We start from the raw sequence: 16,914 nt of genomic DNA, 5'->3' as shown, positions 1-16,914 counted from the left end.
AAGAGTAGGAATCTGCTTTTAAAACCAGAAGGACAGCGCAGCCAAAATGCAAAGTAGAATTCATACCCTCAATGCATCAGCTATGATAGCACCACTATTTAAATAGAGCCCCTAACACCACATTTACAAGGCCATTCTCTGTGGAAGCAACAATTAAATGTGTCCATGATGGGGGCTGCAGAGGTAGAGGACCGGTGGGAAGAAAACAGTGGTGTAGCAAAGCGGTACGGTTGAGCGGAGGGGAATAATTCCTTCACACCGGGAGATTCTTTGAAGTCAGAAAAAGAGGGAATGTGAGGGTAAAAAAGGGAGAAGCCCCCCACCTCTTTCCTCTATCCTCTCCCCTTCCTTCCTTTCTTCCCACCTCCTTATTTCTCTCTTTTGCTCATTTTACTCCTTTCCTCTCAAGATTCGTCCATCTCCCTCACTTCAGCTCTTATCACAGCCAGAACTTCCATCCTCTCATCCTGTATCTTCCTCCTCCTTCTTCTCTCCTGTTTACTCCTTTCCCTCTCCCCCCCCTCTTCTCCTCCAGAGGGTCAGTTAAATGTCAATGTATTGTGCTCAGTGACACGGCTGACAAGAATGGTGTGTGATAATGAGTCAGCTTCAGGAAAAGAAAAGGAGGGAGGCAGTGAGACGGATCTCTTTCTGTCAGCTTACCAGTTTCTTTCTTTCTAGAGTCTCCCCACCTCTATGCGTTTCAGTTTTTAAGCAAAGAAGCATCCTGAAAGTAATGAAAAGTACATTTTTCGCATCACGAATTCCCTGCTTTAGGGGTATTTGCTCAATAAAAAACACACTAGTGTTGAATCTGTAAGCCGTAAATGATGGAGAAGCAGCACAGTGATGAGAACTTCTCAGCACAAACTGTCCATCCCAGTGTGACACACATTCATCACTACTCACACTACATTACCACAACACTACATTTTTAGCATGGGTGGTCCTGCTACATCTCACCAACGTTGACAAATTGACAACATTCCTCACTGAAATTTAGGTAGCAATTACTGTCAAAACGCAGCCTCGCTAATGATAGCATCCCTAGGTTCCCATTATAAGGGATGCAGCAGGATTCCTTCAGATCTTCAGGTTCTATATTAGAAAACAAAATACAAAGTTTTGTCTCCTTTCTCAATCAACTTTACATTAATACACAGTTAACTAGTAATCACTGTCTTCATGACTGTATTTGTCTGTATGTTCTTTCACTCACTATAAAGGCTAAGACGACGGATGACCACATCTTGATAATGAGCTGCAGCATCTTCAAAAATTACAGATTACACAAGCCGCTTTGCAGGAGATGACATGATTCTGGTCACCTCAAATTACTTTCTCTCCCTCTTCATCCTGCTCCTCTCTCTGCCAGTCCCTCCTCTCATAAAGGGGGATTTAATGGGGTGGGGAAACAGTAAATTATGACTTCAGCTCAGCCTGCAGGTACACGCCCCAACATCACACAGCTTTTTAGTCGACCCCCAGAGAGACTAATTTTAATAGTCCTGTGAATTACTGCCTCAGCGCTTTACGTCAACCAATCACAAATACAGAATATCGCAAAGAAATGGTTATTGAAGTTTTGGGGTTGTGTTATGACATGTTTGATGCGTTCAAGAAGAGCGGGAAAGAAGGGAGGAGTAGGGTCAATAAGAAGAAAGGATCCTAAGGTCTGCTGGCTCTGTGTGTGCGTGGGACATGAGAAAGAAGGCCAACACACACTGCATGTGAAAACACAAGTGTACACAAGCATGACTGCACATGCACACACACTTAGAGGCAACGCTCAGTCTCACTCAATTCTAAGGATGTTTCTTGGTTTCGCTTGCAGGTGAAGCCGTTCCTGTGGTGGAGGCTGGAATGCAGAGACTATTAAGTAGGTAGAGACGTGACTTCTAGTCAGACGGTCTGTGTGTGTCAGAGAGAGGTGTGTGTTTTCTATTGATCCTGCATCTGTGCTAGTTCACCAGATGTGGTTTAATCCAGGTGGGAGGTCTATCGTCCGCCAGAGAAATATCATTCTGCCTTTGAACAGTGGTAGACAACAGTGCGTGTGGCTGTGTTTGTGTACTCAGCCAGTGTGTGTGCGTGTAAGTGAGAGGTCTGCTGTAATCCACACCAGTTATGTCAAAGCTATTTAGCCAAGGATGCATTTTAGTGCATCTACAACGTAACTATGGTAATTATACCTTTTTCATATCTTTTGTTTTTTTTGGTTGATATAATAAAGTATCCCAGTATAGAGCATGGGAGCAAGGCACAGGCGTGCTAAGATGACCAAAACAACAAACACGCTGCTGTTTAGCAGGTAATATTTACCGCGGTCAGAATTTTGGTTTAGCACGCTCACATGCTAACAGCAGCCAATTAGCTCTAAACACAAAGTACAGCCGAGGCCGATGTTGAGGTCATTAGTTTTAGGGGTAGCTGGTCATAAAACAAACTTGGACAAATTAAAAAAGGGATATGAGTTCACAAGTCCTCATGATGAAGAAACGTATGGATTATAGACTTCACAAAGCATGCCAAATAGCTATAGAAGGAGAGAAAAAGACAGAAAGAAAAAGTGGAAAAAGACAGAGTATTTGCGTGCAGTGCAGGACACCTCAGCTTACGCAATGCCAGAGGTATGCCAGTGTGTGATGCCTGCCCACGGCTGCTGTCATCGCTTTAGTAATAATAGGCCATTTCCACTTTATTGCCCTGCAGCCTTCTGGACCCCACTGACTGAGTGACTACAGAGAACAGGTATGGATAAGAAGACAAGGCTGACTGTTTATATCAGTGCATGTCAATGTGTGTGTGGGGCAATGGATGATCATCCCATCTGTTAACCAAGTTCCCCTGAAGCCAGACCACAACAACTAACCACAGCTCTCCTCCCTCATTTTATGAATACTGTCTTACAAGACTGACAGGTCTCGACTCATATCAGTGTGTGCTCAGCACATCCAGAATCAAGGGAAGAGACACATACAAACAGATGGCCCCGGTGTGTTTGTGTGTCAAATTAGTATGGAAGAGTGTACAAAGGGAGAGAGGCCAGAGGAGGAAATACAAGTCTAAGCTCATTTCAAGATGTCTTTCCTGCATTTGAAATACATGCTAGAGAGTAAATACTACTAACAAGCAACACACAATACAAGCCGCAGGAAATCTATTCACTTCCTATAGAGCTGAACAATCAGGGCCTGATTGTTTGGATACTTAGCAAACCAGCCAGTCAGACCAGTGAAAGTCCCAACAGTATGTAACTTTTCTGGTGAACAACAGCAAAGTCAAAGCTGGAAATAATCGTTACAGCTACAGTGTGCTCTATAACTTCACTAAAAAATGAAGGGACTGCATGAGCAATCATGCTTGACATTTTGGGAGCTATGTTAATTGGCTGGGAGTCAAGATGAAAAGTCTGATAAAACTCTCACATCTGTTCATTGATTATATAACAAAAGACAAGAGACTGTTCGCTTAACTTCAAGTAGCATAAAGACTGGAAACAGAGAGAAACGGCTATCCTTTCATTGAATTGCGATTTGATCGTTTTACACTTTTTGTACAGATTAAATAAAAAATGTCATGTAGACATCAATAGCTTCATATGTAATAGACAGACTTGAGAGTGATCAGTCTTCTCATCTAACTCTGAGCAAACTGTTTCTATCAGGAGCACGCAAAGGGGTCATGCTAATGCTAAACTACAACACACACACATACACGAAAAAAAATGCACAATGTCATTGTGCAAGGCTTTCTGCAGGGAGTCTCTCAGACCAGCTACAATCCAGTCAACTGTAGTGTGAACAAATGGTCACATTCATGACACCACTAAAGTACATACTGACACCATATTCATAATGGATGCAATGTCCATACACAACATAAGTTTGTGCTTACAGTATGTACTGCACTTTGTGGCACCTCTGTGTCTGTGTGTATAATGATCAGGCATAAACATACAGTGCATAGTAGGGCTGCAACATACTTTTAAAAGAAAATCAATCAATAATTCTCATTGGTTATTTTTGTTATTTTGAACACTTAAATCCAAAATATATTCAGATTACTCTCACAGAAGACTGGGCTCTCCATCATCAGCTCTCCTGGACAGTATGCCTTTCTGTTATCATGCATGCTGCAGTCCTGCTTTCAATTTCACAGAAGTGTAAAAGTGGAATTGCTTTATTTGCCAAATACATTTTACACATACTCCGAATTTTTCCTTTGCAATTAACCGATCCTATAATCCAAACTATTAGGAGCGATGGGCAGCTATTCTGCAGCACCCGAGGAATGTATACATGTATAGATGTGTGTATATGTAATGAATGTGTTGGAGACCCGCAGTATGCCAGGCATGGAGGGCCAGCTGTCATCCCGGACCCTCAGTAAGCACCAGACTCTGGAGCTGAACCAACCAATTCCTCACATCACACACATGGTTGAACTTGGAGGGGCCTCTCTTGGGCCCCATGTATCAGAGCTTTACCCCCCACCAGTCCGTAATCCACATACGGTATCAGATGTACAGCTGAGGACTCAAAACCGCTCCAAACATCAACCCCTGAGAACTCGGCCTCGTGCAAATATGAAGCACTAAGGATCCATGTCACATACATGACCTGGGGGGTGGGCTCAAGCTCTCAAAACCCTCCAAAAGTGGAGGACTCCTGATCCTGCGAAAACGATCAGCAACAAGAGCTCTCATGACAAGATCCAGGGCTTGCAACAACCAGCAAGCGAGAGATGAAAATGTGGCCTGTAATAATCCTGAAACTGAAGATTTATTACATTTTGGAAACCAGTTAGTTACTTTTAGTTGGAGTCCACCATCAAAAGCACAATATGATCAAGTTATCCCACTGAATACAGCAAGAACTACATGAGGAACATCTAAAAACTCACTATGGGTTGAAACAACGGCTTCAAACATCACAAACTCCTTCTGCCCCAAAGAAATGCACTTAAAAGTACTCAAAAGATCCCTGGAATAAAAGGTTTCCATTGAAACCCTTAAGTCCATATTGAAATGCCTTGACCTGTGAGCCCATTATAACCTGTGTGACTCTTGACACATTGAGACAATCACTTCACACATGCAACACAAAGCTGGCGGCTGGGATCAGGGCTGGCTGGAAAAAGGCCATCAGCATTTGAAGACGAAGGCACACACAGATCCACATTTTTGCCATGTCAAAGCTAAGCCTTTTCCTCACCTGTGCCTTTCATGTTAACGCAGCTCATGTTAGCCTGGTAAGGGGACTGTATTCTAATAGAGAGAACAGGATGGTGCACAAGAAGATAACATGCAAATGGCGACCTGTGTCTTTGTGTGAACCCTCTGAGGCGTGGCCACCTCAGGCTGACTTGTGAACTCTCCACCTACATCTGTTTTTAAAGAAGGGAAAGAATCCATGAACGTGATTTTCCTCATTCACTGAGACACAAGCTTCTAAGTCATTGTTCTGATGTGTAAATGATTAAACAGAAACATTACAATTTAATGTGTTCTCTATGAGCAATTGCAGGTTGGACCGTTCAACTCACCTCTGCTCTGCAACAGTACCACCACCTCTTGCATGACAGGTGGCAAATGTCATGTGTGCATTGCGGATCTTTCTGCACAAGTTATCTCTGCCTGTGCATGTTGTAAGCAGCATTTACCGTACATAAGGGACCTCCATGTCTGTGCAACAAAAAGCTGTCACTTTAAAAGACAAATGAAACCACCAATGCTTCTTATCCCATGTCTGAAAAAGGGCTTATGTGTCTTTCCATGTTTTCCAAGAAAGACTAACATTATCTGCGACACACAGAGGGTAAAGACGTGAGTGACGGCCCAGACGACCCCGTGGTAAGTGGAGGTTTACTCAGATAAGACCTGTGTTTAGAGCCACTGAGCCCTCTGCTTTGTCTGTGTGACCTCCTGGGGGCCAAAGGTGAAGTGACCGCGACCCCTGAGCCTGCACTGCCTCATCAGGTCATTTTTCAGCCTGACAGAAAGCAGACATTCAACTGAGGCTCAGCTTGCCTGCGTCTCTTGTGATGTGATCTGCTTTTCATTGGGAAATAAGGAATTCTATGATTTCACCATTATGAGGCTAAAAAGATATTTTGTCTACGTATTGCAATAACTTCACATCTCCTGAAATGACTTTAGCTTGTCTTGCCTTATTGCACTGAGTGGCAACCGCAGTTCATCCACAAGCATTAAACCAGCCTATTAAGAACTAATGGCTACATTATCGACTCAGCTAAATCAATTCTGGCAGTATTTTAGATGATGGTGAGCAGAGTATGGGGTGCATGCCCAGCAGCCTGTTAGTATGCTGTCAGGAGTGTCTGTGGTCAAACAGTGAGCCTCACTATCTGTGTCAAACAGCAATCAGGCAGGGTTAGGAGCTGGCAAATGGCCTGGACTAATGCACAAGTACAAGCAGCATCCGGCTTCATTGCAGTGCATCTGCACTGACACTTTGACTAAGAGGGTGGCAAACGGGAGGGTAAGGAAGTCAAGTGGAGGTCACTGAGGTCCAAGAAGTTGAAGCAGCACTGTTGCATCTTTGGTCCATTTCTACTTCCAATCAGAAACTTTTCTCCTTACGCCTCTTATCACTGAAGAGACATTGGGAATGAGTAGGAGCTGATTCTTGGCATCACTTCATCCAAGGGCATTTTTTAAATCAACCGAGGTACCAAATACACACACTAACTCATGCACAACACTTCTCACAAACAGTGCCTCACTGTAACCCAGGATGTAATTTAATGAGGCGCAGCTGAAGGTTGACGGCAGCACGTATGTCATTTTCAAGCATCACATGGGACGAACAGAGACACAGAGAGGCATTGTGGGTCCTGATGCTCCACAGCCGAGGTATCAGGAGTGCTGATGAACATTTTAAAGTGATGAAAATAGAGAACTTTTTCTTTGCCCATCACAACTGCCAAATGCCATAATTGTCCAAGTTAATTAGAATTAGAAAAGAAACTGGTAGGATTATTTGGATTCACGTGGACCAAAACTATTTTTACTTCTACACACTCTAAAATGATATTAAATGAAAAAGGCAGGGAATCATGCTGCTTTGCTTAAATCTGTCGTGTTACTTCTTTGTATGAAACCCTTTTTTAATCTCCTATGTAGAAGCAGTATTTAGACATTTGATGAATGGTTTACACTATACACTGTACACACGATAATGTAGCTATGAACAGATATATAAGAAATCCATAACTAGATGCTCGTATATTAGCAAATAATGACAGTATAGCATCACACTGTTGTAATTCCATAAACTATGTCTTCATGGGAAAAGACAGAACTGGTAAAAAATACTCCACATTAATAAACACCTAACAATAAGCATACCCAAACACATTAACTGAAGAGCCATAACATTCAACATTTAAAAAAAAAAAAATGGCTGGAAAAAAGGAAAAACAGAAATATGAGTCCTTAAAAAAAACTTCACTGGAAACTTCAGAGTGCATGTTTAAGCTGCACTTCGCCAAAGCTGTTCCTGAAGGATAAAGTAGCCTCTACTTTGATACACATGAAACTGAAGACATTTTAGGAGGGTGAGGCACTTTTTGTGCGCCGTATAAAAGGTGGAAGGGATCTTTGTGTGAAACTTGGCCTTAACACTCCAGGGGAAGAGGGTCGAGCGCTGAGAAGCCCACGGCTGGTGTGTGATCTGGATCGGTGTGTGACAGATAGAGGGACGACTGTACTTGTGTGTGCATCAGCGAGTCCAAATGCTTGCTTATGCACAGGTTGTGGACGTGTTTTTGTGTGCATGCGTGCGTGTGTGTCGCCCCATCCGAAGTGTAACAGGAGTTTGTTTCAGTTCAAAGAAGCGTCTTGACATCCTATCAAAAGGCAAACCCAATATACCTCGGAGCTCCCTCTGTCTACATGCATGTATCAATCTCTGCCTCACTGCTAAAAGAAGAGGCCCGCGGGGTTGGAGAAAACACACAAAGCTTCAATCCGCACGTATTAGTCTCCTCCTTTGAAATGCTTACAGAGGCCTAAGCCGCTCCGCCTGTAGGAGCCAAGTGTGACCCAGGGTGTGATGTGCGCTTTGCCTGCCAACACTTATGTGTGTGTTGATGCATATGCGACAGCACAGTGCGTGCACACGTATTTTCCCTTAAACCTGGCATAAGAAAAGTGCTGTCACAGCAGAGCAGAAGCCGTCAGGAGGTTGTAAGGTGACACCCTGGATGACAGCAGTTGTCTGTGTCTGACACACTGGAGAAAAAAAAGGGGGGTAGGGGTATTCCCAAAATCAGTTGTTCTTCTCATCAGGGTTCAAATCCCCTAAAGACTGTAAACATGAAGACTACTGAAGTGCCCCTGAGCGAGATATTAAATCCTTCAGCGCTTGACCTCCCCTGAAGGAAAAATGTTTAGCCTCCCTGGGAATAGAGTCACAAAAGTCAGAACAGATACATCCTAATATGTTACATACAGATGTTATGATCAAATCTATGGAAACCTAAAGAGGCTGAGAGTCCACAGCCATGCTGTCAGCTCTGAGAGGATTTACTTGAGCACAGTGGTGCCCGAGCGAGCAAAATGCTGACATCAGAATGCTAACATGCATACAATGACAACACTAACACGTTTTGCAATTGTGTTCACCATCTTTGTTTCCTGTGTAAGCATGCTAAAACCTGCTAATAAGCATTAAAGACAGAGTAACCGCTGAGGCTGACAAAAATATCTTTAGTTTTGCAGGTGATATGTCATAACGTAAACTTTGACCTGATGATGAAAAGTCAGGGGATCACTGAATCCAATAAAATCCGTCCTGAGGGGTCGATGAATGTGTGTAACAAATTTCATGACAATCCCTTCTATAGTTGTTTTGTGCTAGTGTGGCTAAAAATAAACTGCACTAAAATTACCATCACCCTAAAAAATCTGGAGAGTACACAGCAATTTACCTGCTGAGGAGAGGTTGGTTCGACTCAATCCTCAGGCAGGAGTACTATCCTGTGTATAATTAAAGGCTTTGAAATTAGACTGGAAGGCATGGCTGTCTAGTACGTTGCCAGCCACTTCAGTAACACATCTGAATAGGGGGAAAAAAAAAATGAGGAAACTATAGAAGCATCAACACCACCCGAAATCTATGCATGATAGCGACTTAAACGAAAAGATAAAATTTCCGGAAAGTCAAGTGCTGGCTGACAGGCAGTAAAACACAAAGGGACAACAATTTGAGAGCTCAGCATGAATCAACAAGTTCCCCACACACTAGCTATTAACTGTCAAGATTACACCTGTCACCAGCTCCGTCTCTGGCTGACGGGGAAATGAGTAAAACTGACACCTCTGTGAACACAATCTGGTATGAAGTTTCTGTGGAGGCCAAATTCAGCAGTCACAGAGGGTCAAGACCCGATCAAGGAGTTCTCAAGGAAGGACAGTTAGAGATGGTGTCTGTTTTCAAGCAACGTTTCAGTAGAAATGTTTACAACCAAACTCTAAATGAAAGCTTTTCTGGTCTATCTTGATTAAATTAATGATCATAAAGTGCCTTTATTCATACAGAAGGCTGTCTTAGGATATCTCCATGGATAGGGTTTCCGCAGAAGGGCACCTTTTTTGTTTAGCTCTGGATTAAGCAACAGGATTTTAATGCTGAACAGATATTGGTCTGTTTTTGCCAGTGAACTAAATCCATTTAAGCTGTTTGACATTTCATCTTAATACCTGCATTGTCGGTGCCGGTGCCAAGTCTTAATAGCTGTGAGGATCGTAGCCCAATGCTCTACATGAAGACTATTACACAGGAAGCAAGGGTTGGTCCTTAGTAATGGGTAAGATATGAAGTTACAGTGCGTGGCAGAAGTAATCGGGCAGGATTAGAACACAGCAAACAAGTATTTGAACATCTAAAATGGAAGTGGGGTTGTGATGTAAGGAGATTTTTAGTCCTTGTCCTCCCAAAAGATTTAGATACAAGGTACCACCTGAGATGATTAGCATAGCTTAGCATAAAGACCAGAAACAGGCATGAATAGCTAGCCAGGCTCTGTCCATAGGTGAGAAAATTCCCCTACATGCACCTCTAAAGTTCACTGATTTACACGTTCTATCTTGTTTCATTAATCCACACAAAAAGCAACGTGTCGCAGTTAGAACAGGTTGAAGGGCAAACTGGGCGCAGTGACGTTTCGGTTTCCGCTTGTGAAACTATTCTTTTAACTTTCCAGCTTCTCCAAAGCAAAGACACATAAAACCATGTCCAATCCCCTCTGAAGAACAGCTACTGATTTCTACCTCTCTCAAGTTTTTGATGTTCCTAATCAACCTCAGGCAGGTTGCCTGTCATTGCAGGGACCCTGAAGATGGATATTTGGTGGCCAGACTGAACAACAGCCTGGACACCTCAGGGTAAAACCTGGTTAGTAAGAGTTCAAAGGTCAATAATGCAGCTCAAGGCTAAACTGTTTTGAAAGTAACCAGTGAAACCTTAGAACTGATTCTGAAATTAAGGCCAGATATGTTTAAAATTCAGCTGAAAGAGTTGCGTGATCCAATGTGTCGGAATGAAAGATCCATAGTTGCCTGGAGTCACATGAGTTTAGTTCCCATGTCCACCATAAGCAGATACAGTAGGTATCAGTAAAAAATCTGACCTCGTGGCATGCAACCTACACATGACTGGTGTTTGAATGCTCAAATCTAAATTTGTCAGTGCTGCTGTGACAACAAGTAAATGTCAGGTCATTCACACGAGACTGTTGCCATAACTTGGCACCAAAGGAGCTTGGCAGAGCCGGGATCAGTATGGAGGAAGACGCAACAATGGAGACAAAGACTTGCTTGAGAACATAAATAAGACATAAATCAAGCACAAAAAGATGCCACCTTTTGTTATTGTTGCTATTCAAATGCATCTTCAGACCTCGTGCAGGTTCCTACAAGAACCTCAGAACACATCTCACAAAACCAGATGTGGGCCTCCAATGTGTGAACACTGCCCGACAGACAACCAGTAGAGGGAGGCTCCAGCCATCCTCTATCAACTCCTCTTTATCCTCTTCTTCTGTCGCCTTGTCCTTCAATGTCACACATGCCATTCACTCAGGCTAGCAACTGTATATATACACACCCCCAGCCCCCACCCCACCACCACTTAACATTCCTACAGCTGGTCATCGCACAACATGACGCATGTAATGTCACACTCGTGAGCCGCCGGCGAGCCGCGATGCTCTGCCGGCCTCCTCGGGGGGAGAGACAAAGAAGAGCATTGTGTCGTCTGAGTGAGAGAGAGAATGGAAAAGAAAGTGTGTCAGGTTACAATCAAATACGACCCCTCCATCACCACCACCACCACCACCCAAAATCCGTTGGAGTTTGAGTGGTGAAATCACTGTCTTACAGCATGTAAACGAGAGATAGCCCTGCCTGCATGTGTGTGTGTGTTTGTGACAGGGAGGGAGAAGGAGTGTGTGGCAAACTGGATACTACACATACACACAATATGAAGAAAAAGAAAGAATAAAAAATAAAACACAGGCAAAGCAAAGGTCCAACCCCCCTCTGAATACCCCCACACTTCCCCTTTATCTTATTCAACCTGGGCCCAAAATATAGGTGTTTGCAAACAAACAACCCCTCTTTGAAATCCCCTCAGCAAACACACTTGCATCATGGGAAGACACTTCACTCTCCAGCTCGCTTTCCAGCCAGCAACTTACTGAACGCTTAGAGAGATTTCCTGCTGGAGGCAAATCAGCGAATGATCTTGAGAAAGCAGCACATGGATTAAGAGTGTGGGAGGACAGATGGCTCGAGTGGGAAAAGGTGGACAGATTGGGGAGACACAGAAATACCAAACAAACCGAGTCTAAAAACTACCATCCTCCCTGGGAATGCAGAATCAGAAATGAATTTTCTTCTAGTATCTTCCAATTCAAACAAAGTCATTTTTTTCCCACAAGGTAAAGGGGGCAATTTGCCTCCTTCTCCCAGGCAGTGACAGCATCAGCAGACAGCCATGGATCCGTAAACGTCCCTCCTCTCTCTAGCCTGTAATTGAGTGCTCAGACATCAGTGGAGCCGAACAGTGACCAGTCCTGATCCCCTGGTACGTATTTACACTTCAAACTCTAGACCACAGCCTGGAGGCATACACACACACACACACACACACACACACACACACACACTACAAACATTACAGCCTACTGTGGATGTACAAGATTAAGCATGAATGTGATTCCTTTCTCGCCTATTGAACACGCATATAGAGACATGAACACTGTTATTACGCCTGCACATGTCTTCTTCTCTGCCTCAGGACAAGGGAGCATCACGTAATTCAATTAAGTTTTCAGTGCGGGTATGGAAAGTGCTCCAAACTTTTCGCTTGGAGTGTATGCTTTGAAATTAGAGATATTTTGTAAGTTTGCTTGCAGGAGGACAAAAAAAATGTGGTAACAATGTCACTTAACAATTTCCTCTTCTGGAAACAGACCAAACTTTCTGTTTCAGTTTAAATTAATTCTCCATTTTTAAGCAGCTTAAGTCACAAGAAGTAGCCACATTAGCAAATGTTAGCATGCTGACATTAAATATAAATGTTGACCAAAGTGGCAGAGCAACCAGCTGACAAGAGTCAGCCATGTCATGTCAGTAGCGTGGCTAAAAAACATACAGGACACGATGGCAGCTGAGCACCCAGGTAGGTATGCACACATAGGCACACATGTAAAAAGATGGACAGGCGTACTGACAAGAGAGACGTGCAGGGGCAGACAGGCATGCAGACAGATAGAGAAAGCCAGAGGGGCAGTAATCTAATAAGTTTCTGTAACCACTCAGGACAGATTTAGCTTCAACAACCGCGTGGCAGGAGAGGTAACACTCTCCAGGCACATGGTCAAGCAATGTGTGCATTCTTAAGAAAAGTACAGAGGAGGACATGAGGGAAGACAATAAGACTGAAGGTGAGATGAAAGCACGGTGAGATAGAAGGAGGGGGAAGGAATGTGGTGAGGGTCAACCTTTAAAGCCGGGAGTGTGTGATATCTTAGGAATGAATGGGATCTCCTAATATCAGTTACTGCCAGTGCCAAGCATGGGAATGGCAGCATATCTCACGCACACATACTGCAAGAAAACGTATGAGCTGCTGCCGACAGGACTGAAGCACACAGGCTCCATCCATGCAGGCTTCGGCTCCTTCAGCTAGCTGAGCAATACAAGCACTTCCGACATCTGCAGGCTGTGCAACGCTGGTTTAAAAAGTAGCTTTTTATTGAAAGAAATCTCAGGGAGTGAATTTTTTTGAATCATCCACTCACAGTCACATAGATAACATCGCTACTCTACACATGCACTCCCTCTTTCTGCCCCATCCATCAGGTTGAGGTCAAAAGTCATGTGTAGAACAGTACAGGGTCATTTCTCACCACTGAGTGTGCGTTTAAAACCCCATGCCCTGCTTTGATCTCTGAGGTGAGAGGTGACGTGTCATCACTGTCTGTGCATCACTGACACACCTGCGCTCAAGTGAGGAGTCACATTTCTGCTGTCAGAACAGCAGACGCACGAAAGTTACCTGGAAAAAGACGGCAACAGAAGACTGAAAGGAAGATGCTTGTCCCTTGACTCACACAGGGAGTAATTTGTCTTTCCCAATATGAGTTCCTGTGTCCTTCGTGACGTGTAACTCAATATTTCATGACCAAATGATGATTTGAAACCAAAAGAATGCCAAGGACAAGGCAACACATCACACCCAATACCCCATACAGTGTGTTGCACAACTCTAATTATGGCCCTTAATGACGGGACAATTAGACTTCTCTCTCTTTGTAAATGATGAAGTGGTTTTCACAGGAATGCTTTTAAGTAGCATGTCTGTGGAAGTTCAGCGAGTGCACCAGCAGATTGTGTTGTATCTCGGGCTGGTTTTCAAAATAAGCACAAATCTAAAGCTTTTGTGCCACAGTAGAAATCTTATGTGTACTGAGAGAGGGATGAGTGAGAGAGAGCAGAGAAAGTGTGTGTTAGAGGGGGTGGGCGGACGAGAACAGAAATGTTAAAAAGCTGAGCTATGCAACTCCTCCAACGGGATTAAGAGCCAAACCAAAGGCATGGAAGCTCAGCAAAAGCCCCATGGGGCAAAAGAGAGGGTGGACTGGGGGGAGGCGGGTGTGTGTATGGGTGCTTGTAGCAGCATGCCGTCCCGCTCACCGAGGGTAAGGAAAAAGATCAGAGCCAAGGTGGAAAAAGACGATTTAGCATCAATCATTCCTAATCGTTTAAGTAACAATCTGCTATGCTGTCTCATTGAATGATGTAGCACAAGTCCACCTATAGCCAGTCTGTGCAAGCTTTAACCTTTTCTGTTATATGACCACTTATCAGGTAGACCTTTCCTGAAGAAAAATAATCCTCCAGTGCAGCTGATTCCTTTTGCATATCAGGAAGCAAATAGAAGAATGTGGTGGCTACATGGACAAATGAGCTAGCACCAATGACATTAATACCACTGATTAATACACGTCCTCCCCGGGATGCATCAGGCGTCAACACTATGCACATGCTTGCATCCATCCCTGCGTGTCTAACGCTTACCCCCAAATCATCACTTTGACAATGAATGCTTGTGCAGCAGCCATGAAATGCATCAGCTCAGATTAGTTCCTTGGGATCAATTTCTATTTCTTTCCCCTAAGGTCAAAAGTCCAATCAGGTATGATTAAAATCAAGCCTTCCTTTTTACCACCACTGTAGGAAACCGCCAATTATCTAGATTGCTGACAGCTGAGGCACTTTCACAACCAAGCCAGCCAAACGCTGGTAAATCTTGGCTTTATATGGTGGCTCTGACTGTCAGTTCTGGCAGTCAACCAGTTGGCTTGAGAGACTGATTATGTAGCAACTACGGTAACAAATTGGTGAATCTGTGATTGAAGTGTTTCCTGTGTACCTCTGCTGGCTTGTGTTTAATTTGTAAGTCACTGAGACACACACACACACACACACTGAGGCTTCGTGCAGAAAGCAATGAAATTCTGTGCGGTTCTGCCTTTGTGGTGGTCAGAAATTGACAGATAATCATCTTTTAGAAAACAGTGAAAACCCCAAAGGTTTTAAGTGAAATTTGACAAGCTATGATAAGAGCTCTTACAATGAGAACACCCAGCCCTTCGCTATCGAACCACAGAGCCACCATCATTCTCTCTCTCTCTCTCTCTCTCTCTCTCACACACACACACACACACACACACACACACACACACACGTACAGCGAAAGAGAGACTGAGGACAGATAGATCAGTGTTGTGGCTTGCAGAGTGTGTTAAGCAAGTGTATCTCCGGAGAGTTATCAGGGAATGCCTGTGTGTCAGCAGAGGGCTAAAGAAACATTCTCAGGCCTTCAGTCCACCACTGTGAAAGCACCTGAGCACTTCTTTCACAGGTTTAAACAGGCGCCTTCATTGGAGGATTTAAGGAGAAGAAGGTGCCAATCTTTATGGCAAATGGCAACCTCCTCGTCTCTTATTCTCCATGGGTCCTCTACAGCCAAGACAAATCAATGCTCGCTGTGATGCATCATCAGTGTTTTGCTCAAATTGATCAGGCAAGTCAGAGCTTATGCACTTATGCTTATGCATCAGACAGTGACAGAGGAAAGGTAGAAAACAATAACCACACAACAAAACTAAAATACTCCAAAATGGGGTAGCAGTACGGGAGAGAGCCTGAATTCAAAAGAGACAGAATCAGAGTCTTGTTAAGTTGCTTTGAGCTCACCAAACCCCTCAGGCCTTCCTCTCCCAAGAGCCCGGGGTTGAAAGGTCAAGGCATCAGCGGTAATGTTACCAAAGACTTGACGTGTGAGCCACCCAAAAAAGGAGCCTTGGAGAAGTATGTGCATCTGTTTAATTGTGAATGAAATGAGCTGACAAATATGTCTGTGTGTGTGTGCAAGGCTACAACTAATTAAGTGAGGTCCATTCCCCTTAGGGACCATCATGAGGTCACTGTTGTCAGGGATACCTCAAGCGCTGTCATCTGTTATTGACAAACACGAATGCAGAGGCAATCAATGAGGGCTGTAAGGCCTTGCAACTATTGTGGCCAGTTGCCGCCTCCTCAGATGCTCTGCAGGTTGTCTATAACTGCAATAAAGCACTTAAAAAAGAACAGCCGGTCTTTTGTCCAAGACAAACACAAGGCACAAGTCCTTTAGCAAAAAGACTGTCAGAGAAAAAAGGGAGAGACATCTGGGGAAAGTTTTCAATCACCTAATGAACCACGATGTGCAACAACAACTTGTGACATTGCAAGTTGAAGTCCAACTACAGAACTACTATATTATCCTGTTTATCCATCTATTACCATAAGAGGGGAAATAATCAAAGAAAGACATTCAAGTGCCTAAAAAAAGGAACTTCCTTGCATGGAGCATTATTTCTAGTTATCAGAATGATCCACAGCCGGCAGTTAAAATAAACACAAACATGATGAGAGTGTTGACTGGGAATGTGGGCTTGTCCTAGTGCAGCATGGTCCAGGGCAGCTCATTTATACTCCTTCAGTATGTGTGATATGCTGGCCTTCCTTAACTTAGATGATAGGGTGAAACTAAGAGAGGGTGAGCTGAAGAGATCTCACTTCATTGGGCCATTTGCCCATTTCAGGGCTTAATTTGCTTTAGGAGACCAACCAACAGAGAGAGAGAAAAAAGAATAAGAAAAAGAAGGAGAGAGAGAAGGTTGAGCAACCGGCTGTCAATAGGTGACAGGGTAGTTATTCTGTCAGGGTATTGGATTTATCCCGCCCGTCCAACCGCCTGATTAATGTCACACTGCTTTCTTCCCAAGTGTGTGTGTGCGTGCCTCTACTGTAGCTGGTACCCTGCCTGTTTAGAT

The 16,914-nt window shown here is 43.8% G+C and overlaps 1 protein-coding gene across 4 annotated transcripts in view; it reads right to left on the bottom strand.

The window, feature by feature from the left end:
• Window positions 1-16,914, bottom strand: part of celsr1a (cadherin EGF LAG seven-pass G-type receptor 1a) — an 83,502-nt gene that overhangs the window by 62,041 nt on the left and 4,547 nt on the right. The window lies entirely within an intron of this gene.

Source organism: Chaetodon auriga, chromosome 22 (genome assembly GCF_051107435.1).
Source record: "Chaetodon auriga isolate fChaAug3 chromosome 22, fChaAug3.hap1, whole genome shotgun sequence".
NCBI classification, from domain to species: domain Eukaryota; kingdom Metazoa; phylum Chordata; class Actinopteri; order Chaetodontiformes; family Chaetodontidae; genus Chaetodon; species Chaetodon auriga.
The sequence above is the reverse complement of the archived record's forward strand: the minus strand, read 5'-3'. Positions and strand labels throughout refer to the sequence as shown.